This window comes from Hevea brasiliensis, chromosome 2 (assembly GCF_030052815.1).
Source record: "Hevea brasiliensis isolate MT/VB/25A 57/8 chromosome 2, ASM3005281v1, whole genome shotgun sequence".
In the NCBI taxonomy this organism is placed as follows: domain Eukaryota; kingdom Viridiplantae; phylum Streptophyta; class Magnoliopsida; order Malpighiales; family Euphorbiaceae; genus Hevea; species Hevea brasiliensis.
This window is the reverse complement of record NC_079494.1, coordinates 119,570,422-119,581,032: the sequence shown is the minus strand read 5'-3', so window position 1 is coordinate 119,581,032 and position 10,611 is coordinate 119,570,422.

Here is a 10,611-nt window from a genome sequence, read left to right as displayed (position 1 = left end):
GTGTGATTGAGAGGACGTGGGCATCGCATGATGCCCATCTGAAAATGTTCCCTTCGCAAAATTCTGTATGTGATGCCTAGCTAAAGTTGAAAAGGACAGCTGCAAACTGCTGCTTCACCAAGCGATAGCTACCTACAAATTCTAGAGACATTTATGCCTCTGTCATGCTATGCTTGTAAGTTTGCATTATAGGAAAACCCTAGCTAGTGAGCTTCCAACAGCTATGATTCAGGTCCATAAAGCACATGATTAATACTATGTACTTGTGGACTTTATAATATTGGAAGATTGTTGCACTCATTTTATATAGGCATTTTATGATAGTTTTGCATTTATTTTATCCTTATATTTTAGTATATTTTATGTTTTTAGCTTATTTGTTAACTTTAGTTACTTTATACTTGATTTTTGTAATTTTATTATTTTTAATAGGTTTTTGTGGCAAATTGAGAGTCAGTGAGTGCATTAGAAAGTGATTTGAAGAAATTTGGAACTCCTTGAGCATGGAAAAAAGTTAAAGAAATCAAGCATTGAAAGATTAAGTTAGCCGAAATTTGTTTGAGACTTTGCTTATGATGTTGCTTAGGGTAAGTCATATTGCTTAACTTTAAGCCTTGTCAAGCTGTAAGTCAAGCACGACTTAAATCCTACACATTCAAGCTTTCATCCCAAAACCTGCCGAGAATTGCTTAGAATCCTGCTTGAGATTCTGCTTAGGGTAGGCAGCAGTGCTTAAAGTGCAATACAAGTCAAGCTGGAAGTCAAGTATGAGCAAAAAAGCTCATTTTATTCCAAATCTGCCGAGAATTGCTGAGGGTCTGCTTAAACTTAAGCAGACAGTGCAACTACAGGCCGAAAATTGCTGAAGAAGCTGCTTAGGGTAAGCAGTACCCTAAGCAGACTGCCCAGAACGTGGATAACTCTGCTAACATGAATATTTTTACACCTCATTTTCTATTCACTCCTTGGCTCTTATCTATTTTTAGGGTAATCTTTGAGACCATATAAAAGCATCATTTTCTAGTTTTTGCAATAGGAGGAAACAATAAGAAACAAAAGAAAAAAAAAATTACAAAGATAGAGAGGAGGAGGATGCCATTATTTCTGAGGAAGAGGAGCTGCTGCAACCATCTCTAGAAGCTCCCGAAATCAGAGTTTTGGGTTCTTCTACCTGGGTTCTTCTATTTAAGTCCTCTTATCATGTTTTTCTTTACTTTTTCATTAATTTCTCTTGTAAATACCAACATGAGTGAATAAACTCTTTGGATTTCAGAGTTGGGGAAATATATTTTAGATTAATTTATGGATTTGGACTAGTTATTTTCATATTTTATATAAATATGAGTTTTGATTTCTTCCTTGTGTGCTTGATTTACTTGCCTAATGTTGGTACCCATTGGGTATTGTGTTAATCTTTGATTGAAGGACCGAAAAGTGAAGGTCATTGATAAATAATCAAATATTAAAACTTAAAATTACCTAGATTTAAAAATAAATTAGGGTTTTAAGAGGAATTAATGATTGGTTACAAAGCTTAATGGGTTTTAAATTAATCAAATATTGTACAAAAGTAGGTTTGGTTATTTTAAAACACACTTTGATTTGCTTGAAAAGATATCAAAGGGATTTAGAATCAATCACCTTCAAACTCTATTTTCCCTTAACATTGGAATACCCAAGACAAATCCCAATTAATTTATGCATAAACCCCCAACTCTGGAATCACTTTTAATATAATTAGACTTTGATTTAAATTATCCGTTATTAATTTAGTTCAATTGCATCTAGATTAAGAATTTATTTACTTGCTCTTTACCCATTCTAATTAGATTAATTAATTTACATTGCTCATTTACATTTATCATTTATTCATCAATCATTAGCCCAAATAATTGCTTCATTCATAGTTTGATACTCAAATGGTAAATCCTCATGGGAACGATACTTAACTCATCACTTTATTACTTGAGACGACCCGTATATTTACGGATACACGCCATCAATACCAAATACCATAATCTGTTGTGCCTTTAATTTATCGAAGGACTCTCTTAGCTGTACCAAGATGTGTCTTGCTAGGTGACTGCATAAATCTTGAAAGAAAGCTAGCAGAATACATGATATCTGGCCTTATTGCAGATAAATAAAGAAGACTTCCAATTATGCTTCTATATGTAGAAGCATCACATTTGCTTTCCTCATCATCTTTAGAGAGCTTCTCATTGACAACTAATGAAGTAGAAACTGGTTTTGCTCTCTCTAAATGAAATTTCTTAAAAATTTCCTAAGCATATTTCTTTTGGGAAATAAAAATACCAACATCAGATTGTGAATCTCCAACCCAAGAAAATATCTCATTTCACCAAGATCAGACATTTCAAACTCTCTCTCTATGGTCTTCTTAAAAATAACAGTTGACTTTAAATCATAACCAGCAATCAATAAATCATCAACATATAAGGAAAGAATGAGTTGAACTTCAGTTCCAACTTTCTTCACATAAAGGGTTGCCTCATTCTCACTTCTAACAAACCCTTCTTGTAGCAACTAGGAATCAATTCTGCTGTACCAAGCTCTTGGAGCTTGTTTTAGTCCATAGAGAGCTTTTACAAGCTTATACACCTTGTCTTCACTCCCTTCAACTTTAAAACCTTCAAGTTGCTCAATGTAGATGTCTTCACTAAGCATACCATTTAAAAAAGCTGATTTCACATCTAAGTGATAGATCTTCCATCCCAATTTTGCTGCTACAACCAGCAGCAACCTTACAGTTTAATGTCTGGCCATAGGAGCAAAGGTGTTTGAATAATCCACACCTTCTTACTGAAGATATCCTTTCACAACCAATCTAGCCTTCAATTTGTTTATAAAACCATCTGGATTGAATTTGGTTCTATAAACCCACCTTACTCCTATTATCTTCTGATTTGATGGCCTGTCAACAAGCTTCCAAGTTGAATTCTTTTCAATCATTTGCATCTCCTCCTGCATAGCTACTCTCCAACCAACATCAGCTGCTACTTCTGCATAACAAGTTGGCTCTAGTATCGCTAAGTTACATCTCTCATATATGTCTGCAATAGCTCTAGTGCCTCTAACATGAACATTTTCCACATTAGAATTTTCATCTTCAAGAGGATTAGTTGCTATCACTTTTCCTTCTTGAGATAACTTTCTTTTAGTTTCAATTTGATTTACAGGCTTAATTTCCTTTTTATCCCAATTCCACTTGGAAAGCTCATCAAACTTCATATCTCTAATCAAAATTATTTTTCCAGTCTTTCAATTGAAGACTCTATAACCTTTTGTGATGCCACTGTAACCTAAGAAGATTCCCATATCGGCTTTTTTGTCTAACTTGTCCCTTTGCACTTTTGGAACATGAGTATCGCAAACACAACCAAATATCTTCAAATGCTCAATACTAGGTTTGACTCCACGCCACACTTCGTATGAAATTCTACCTTTTAAAGCTTGAGTAGGCAACAAGTTGAGCAAATAAACTGATGTATTCATAGTCTCAGTCCAAAATTTCTTAGGAAGACCCTTTTCATGCAATAAGCATCTTGCCATTTCCAGCACCGATTTATTCTTCCTTTCACTCACCCCATTTTGTTGAGGAGTGTAAGGAGTAGTCAGCTAGTGTTGAATGCCTTCTTGCTCACTAAACCTTTTGAAATCAATAGATACATACTCTCCTCCATTGTCTGATCTTAGAGCTTTAATCTTACAACTTGTTTGTTTTTCAACAAAAGCTTTAAATTTTTGAAAGTGAGCCAAAACCTCAAACTTCTATTTAAGAAAAAACACCCAACACATTCCGGAAAAATCATCAGTGAACAATAAAAAATATTTGTTGCCATTCATGGATTGCACATTTATAGGTCCACAAACATCAGTGTGTATCAATTGCAATTTTTCATCAACTCTCCATTTGCTATCTACAAATGGTAACCTAATTTGCTTTCCAAATTGGAAAGTTTTGCAGACACCAACATTATCATCAATAGCGGGCAAGTCACTAACAAGTTCTTTCTCATGCATATGTTTTAAAGTAGAGAAGCTAAAGTGACCTAGCCTTCTATGCCAAAGAGCAGATTCATCAACTGAACTTGAATAAGCATGCGAAGAGGTTTACTTCCAATTTACTGGAAAAGTCTTGTCTTTCATGGCAATGGTCATTAATTCACAACCACAAGGATCAAATATAATGCATGACTTATTTTTGAAATGCAAAGTGTAATTTTTCTTTAGCATTTGGCCTACACTCAACAGGTTTTGACTAATAGAAGGTACAAAGAGCACATCAGAAATAAATTTTATACCTGATGGTGTTTCTACTGCTGCAACACCTTCTCCCTTCACCTCTAAATACTCTCCATTTCCAACTTTGACTCTTAAGTAGTAGGTTATATCCAAATGCTTAAAAATTCCAGCATTAGATGTCATATGGCTTGTACAGCCACTATCAACAAGCTAAGAACCCTTGCCACTGCTAGTAGTACAACATGTAGTCGTGAACAACTTCTCTTCTACTTGATCTTGGTTCTGCACCACCTATGCATGCTGTCCCTGTTGATTACTTTTATTTTTTTCACACCTTCTCTACATGCCTAAGCTGATTACAAGCTCTATGTAACGGCTCGACCCACTGGCTAGTATTGTCCACTTTGGCCCAGCCCATACTAGACCTCACGGATTTGTCCCTTGAGCTTTTACACCCAAAAGCGCGCTAACCAATATTCCAAGACCACTAAATTTAAGTTCAGGATTTCTCCCGTACTTTGCCGATGTGGGATTTGCCTATGGGATCTTTCTCTCCCCCTTTTGGGACTCAGCATCCTCGCTAAGGTTTGCCCCACCATTGCTCAAGAGGCCACGCGGAGTGCTTTGATACCGATTGTAATGGGCTGGTCCACTAGCTAGTATTGTCCGCTTTGGCCCAGCCCATACTAGGTCTCATGGATTTGTCCCTTGGGCTTTTACACCCAAAAGCACGCTAACCAGTGTTCCAAGACCACCCAATTTAAGTTCAGGATCTCTTCCATGCTTTGCCGATGTGGGATTTTCCTAAGAGACCTTAAGGTTCCTGAGTCCCAAAAGGGGGGGAGAAAGGTCCCTTAGGCAAATCTCACATCGGTAATGTACGGGAGAGATCCTGGACTTAAATTGAGTGGTCTTGGAATACTGGTTAGTGCGCTTTTAGGTGTAAAAGCCCAAGGGACAAATCCGTGAGGTCTAGTATGGGCTGAGCCAAAGCGGACAATACTAGCCAGTGGGCCGGGTCGTTACACTCTACACTTCACATTTGGCTGTACCAACAATAGTTTTCAGTGTGGGAACTCTTTTTGCAATGAGGACATGGGGGAAACTTCCCTTTTCTTCCTTTTCTACTGCCATCAGCATCCTTTTTATCCTTCTCTTTCCTTTCTCTAGATTGCTTCTTTCCTCCATTGCCACTTGTGTTCTTGTCTTTAACTTTTGCTTGAAAGGCTCCTTCATTTACATCTTCAAGTCTTATGGTTCTTTTTTGTTCCACAGCTTGAAATGCATTAATCACTTCTACTAGATTAATTTGAGAGGGATCTTTTTCTTCCAAGGTTGAAATCTTAGACTCAAACCTTTCATGAACACTAACAAGAACCTTTTACACAATCCTCTTATCAGATAGCTCCTTACCAATCAATCTCAATTGATTTACAACCTTCATGAGTCTGTCAGTGTAATCTTTAACAATCTGAACATCCTTCATCTTTAAAACTTCAAACTCCCTCCATAAATTCAGCAGTTAAATGAGCCTTGTTCTATCAGTACCTTGATACTCCTCCTTAAGCTTATCCCAAGCTTGTTTTGTAGTCCTACAAGTTATTATTCTTGTGAATATTGCATCTATAACAGATGCATGGATAGCTGACAGAGCCTTAAATTTCTTTGCACGTTCTTCACTATGCATCTTGATTTGTGCAAGAGAAGGATTCTCAGGTAGAGATGCAAGGTCTCTACCTGTTTCAACAACCTCCCATAAATCAAATGCTCTCAAATATGCCTTCATCTTAACTGCCCAAACAGGGTAGTTTTCTCCATTATAAGCGGTGCAGTTTGAGTTGAATAGTTGCTGAAAGCCATTTCTTTAATTATCAGGTGTTTGGGGTCTTTTAAGGAGGGGAAGCCTTGTTGGTTTTTCTCTTTTAAACACTCACAGCCCTTGAAAGATCAATGGTGCTCTCATACCGTGTCATAAAAATTAAGGAAAGCAGAGAGGAAGAGAGGAAAAACAGAGCTTACAATTGTTGGCAAAGGATCTCAGCATTTTTCATTCATAACTAATAATTTATACAAGTTTTGACAAGTACATGATTAGACAAAAGAGAGCATTACCTACTGCATCTTAACTTCAACAAGTAATAAGGTTACTTGTAGACTGAAATTAACTTATCAAAAAAGAAACAAAAACATCATTATATTTTGAGTCTTCTAGAGAAATCTTAGCAACTAACAGATAGTCTTCAATTTTACTATATATACATTTTAAGTAGGTGTATAAAAAGAATAATGATTTTTTTGCTCAATAACAAAATTATGATGTTATAAGGATTTTTCTTACCTAAACCTAATCCACTATGGACTTAAGATACAAGATGTATGATGAAACTCACTGATTAAATACATAGATTTCATATATTTATACTTTTGAACTGGGTTTAGACAAGAATTTTCCGATATTATTATAAGTTTTAACTCAATCATATTAGAGTCATTTTGATAAGGACTATAAAGTTTTGAATTTGAGTCCTAATCAGAATCAAATTAAGGAAAAAATAATTGAAAATTAACCTCAGATATTAATTTTGAAGACTTAAAGATAATCGCATTATTTCCAATAATATGGCTCTATAACAAATGGCTTCTTTTAAAGTGTGTTTCGTTTGTTTTGCTCACAATACTCCACTGAATGAAAAATATTAGATATTTCATCTTGTAGAACCAATACTTTTAATAGTAAAAACGGAGTTTTAAATATGGGGTTGAAGGGATTTAAATTAGTTAATTTGATCATATTTCATCAAAGATAAAGATAGAAAATCTATCTTTTTAGGGTTATTACTCTAAAAAACGAGTTTGATTGTCCTTATATAATTTGATATAATATATAAAACATTTTCCGAATAACTTAAATTAATAAAAAATCAGGGAAAAAGGAGTAATGATGTTTAACTCATATTAATCTATTGTTATTCATGCCTACATTATTTTTCAGTTTTTCAAAGGGCATGTGGAAGATATATCTTATTATTATATTCTATAACATCATTTTTTTGTTTTAATTCATGACCTGTGCAAGAGCTAGAAGCTAAATAGAACCAACTCCTCAAAGGGCAAATCAGACATGCAGTGGAAGAACGTTCTACGAAAATGACATAATAATGAGCTGTAATAGGCGATCAAAAAGCCCTGGCCACGGGAAACAATAACCATAACAAGACTTGGAGGCTGGAGCTACCTGGTTTATTATTGATCGCTGATAGATGGTGTTATAAATGAACTATGAAGTTAGAAGCATGGACCATATGACTTCTGGGCTAGCTGCTGCATTAAAGCCAATAACATCACCTCCAAAATTCGCAGGATTAGGAGCTTTGGATTCTTCTTGAAGCAAAAACTGATTTAATGTTACAGTGATGTGTAGGGTAAAGGGCGCATGGCCTTGAGGGGTCACCTTCAATTGGTCCTTCCAGCTGATTTCAACTGAACCTTTTTTGAGTCACAACAAAAGCAACCTTGGGGAAGAAAATGGAAAATTGATTGAGCACATTGGAATGTCTATGCAAAAGAGAGATTTATATGGTCCATAACATTGCACTCAAATTATTTCTACCTTTTTCTTGTGTCCTACCTTCTTCTTTTTTTTCTCTCTAATGCTTTGGCCTAATTTTCTGGTCCAGTGATCCATCAAGGTTGGCACTTTTATAATTTCTTAATTGACTCAACATGTACAAAAATTTATTTGTAGACACTGGACATTCATCAATGACTCGCCCCACAAATGTTAGAAAATGAAGAAAAAAAAAAGGAAAAAAAAATAATCTGCCAGTTCTTCCATGTGATGCATATCTATAACTGGCCTAGCTTTTACGTATTACTCTACAATTTGCCATTTCACTTTGGTAATAATGTATGACTAAATCTAAAAACATAAAAGTTGGATCAATTAAATTTTGAAATTGACAAGAAAAAAAATTTATTTAAAGACAATAATGTAATTTGAATAAATTGACAGTATTTTATTATTTTTAATATAAAATTGTACTTTGTTATCATAATATATAAGAGGATCAATTGATTTTTTTATTCAATAATTTTTAAATTAAATTAATTCAATACCAATTTCCTTTTTTTCCTGAAGAAATAAAGAATAAACAAAAAAAAAATCAGATTCTATAACGAGGGCAAAAAATTGGCAGCCGTTCATATATTTGAAGTGGCATTTCACAGTTTGGTCAAAAAAGAGGAAATTATTTATTATCTGGAAATTAGATGACAGAATTTAGTCCACTCTTTTTGATATTTATAATTTTCTTGGTTTGTGTTTAAAATCTTTTGCTTTAATACCATAGGTCATGAAGAGTTAAGGAGAGCCAGAAGTTTTAAGGAACTGTTTCTGTCAATGGACATTGTATTTGTTGAGAGCTGCACATGCATAACTTCAAATAAATAGCACCAAAGCGTAAAAGAACCACTTGGGTTGTAGGCCAGGTAGGGTGAGCCATCATTCTATTGGCTCATTGTAATAGTCCAGGTGCGTTTAAGCATGCAGCACTGTTCTTCCATCATGCATGAATCCTTGCCAATTATGTGCATTGAACAAATTGGATGAATTCAGATGATCAGTCAACCAAGCTATATATTACTTGAAAAGTCATCGTCTACGCTCTAACTGTGGGATCATCTATTCAATTACAAGAACAAAAAGTCATCAGCTATTAGTTAGTGTGGGATCATTGATTCCAGGCCTATTTAGACATAAGAAAACAGAGGCGGTGCCTAGGTAATTGAGCGTAATGGAAGTCTTATGGTTTAGTTGATCTGAGCTACCTGTTAAATTTTTCCTGAAAATTTTATTATTTTGCAGTAACAAAATTACTCCTCGATCCACTGACTTTTGCTGGCACGTGACAATCACTTTTTTTTTTCTTATTTAAAAATTAAAATTTTATAAAAATTTAATTTAAATGATTTTTTAAATTAATTTTCATTCTTATATTTAAAATGGAATAATATAACTATTTTTAATATAAAAAATAGAAATCAAATATGATAGTATAAAAATTTAATTAAATTTTTTTAAATGATTTATTTTAAAGAAAATTTTTAAAATTATGAAATCTTGAAAATCTAAGTTCTCTCAGCAGTATGAGTGCAAAAGTTTGATGATGGGCATAGATCTTTCATTGTTTAGGGGACAACTGAGAAATGGTCCTGTCACTGTTCTATACCTAAGGCAGACAAGAGACTATAAAGAGAGAAGGCTAGTTGCTATCAAGTAAGAAACTGGCTTCCGGCTCAAAATGATCAACTTTTCGAAAAACATGCTTTTAGAAAAGTATATATAAACATACTTTTAGGGAAGTTATTTCTTCAAAAATATGGTTTGAATGTGTTGAATTGGTATGTTAAATTTTCAGAAAGTAAAAATATATTAATGAAAATTGATAATAAATATGACATAAATACTCATATTTTAAATATAAATATAATAATATTTGAAATATTTAATTCAATAAAAGTATATTTTATACTATCCAAACATTTAACTCACATTATAATAAATAAAATATAGTAAAAATTCTTGGATTTAATTTTTATAAGAAAAATAAGAAATCATTGGAAGAAATAAGAAAAAGGTAAAATTGGAAGAAATCATTTTTATAGCAAGTAACTTCAACTTCCTTTAGTTAGGCTAATGAAATTATTTCCTAAGTCGACTCCTCAACTTTATGAGAAGTAAGAAAAATAATAATAACCAAACAATCCACATTTTTACACTTCTTGGAAACTTGAAGTTCCCTAATCAAGTTGCACTCAATCAAACTAATTAAGGCCTAAGAATTTATATTTATCCCGTTCAAATTTATATTCAGTTATTCATTATACTTCCAAATCACAATGCTCGTTTTGGTATCTAAAATTTTATAAAAATTTAATTAAATTCAGTTTTTTCAGTAATTATTACGTTTGGAAGGTTAAAAAACTTTTTATTTTAAAAAAATAAAAATTAAATACAATTGTATGAGAATCTAATTAAATTATTTTATTATAGATAATTTATTATAAATAAAATTATTCAAAAATATTTAATTTAATAATCTCATAGAAATCTGTTTTCTCATATGTACTTTGATCATTTATATTTTAATATTAAATAATTTAATTTTTCAATGTAATTTTAACAACAAATAGTTTTTTTTAAGCAAATTCATTTTTATTTCTAAGAAAGTGAAAGCTTTAAATTTTATAAAAATAAAACGAATCGAACAGGGGTCTAATATGTCAATTCTTAGATTTTTTTTTTTTCCTTGAAATTAACTCATATTCAACACCGACTTTTTAAGT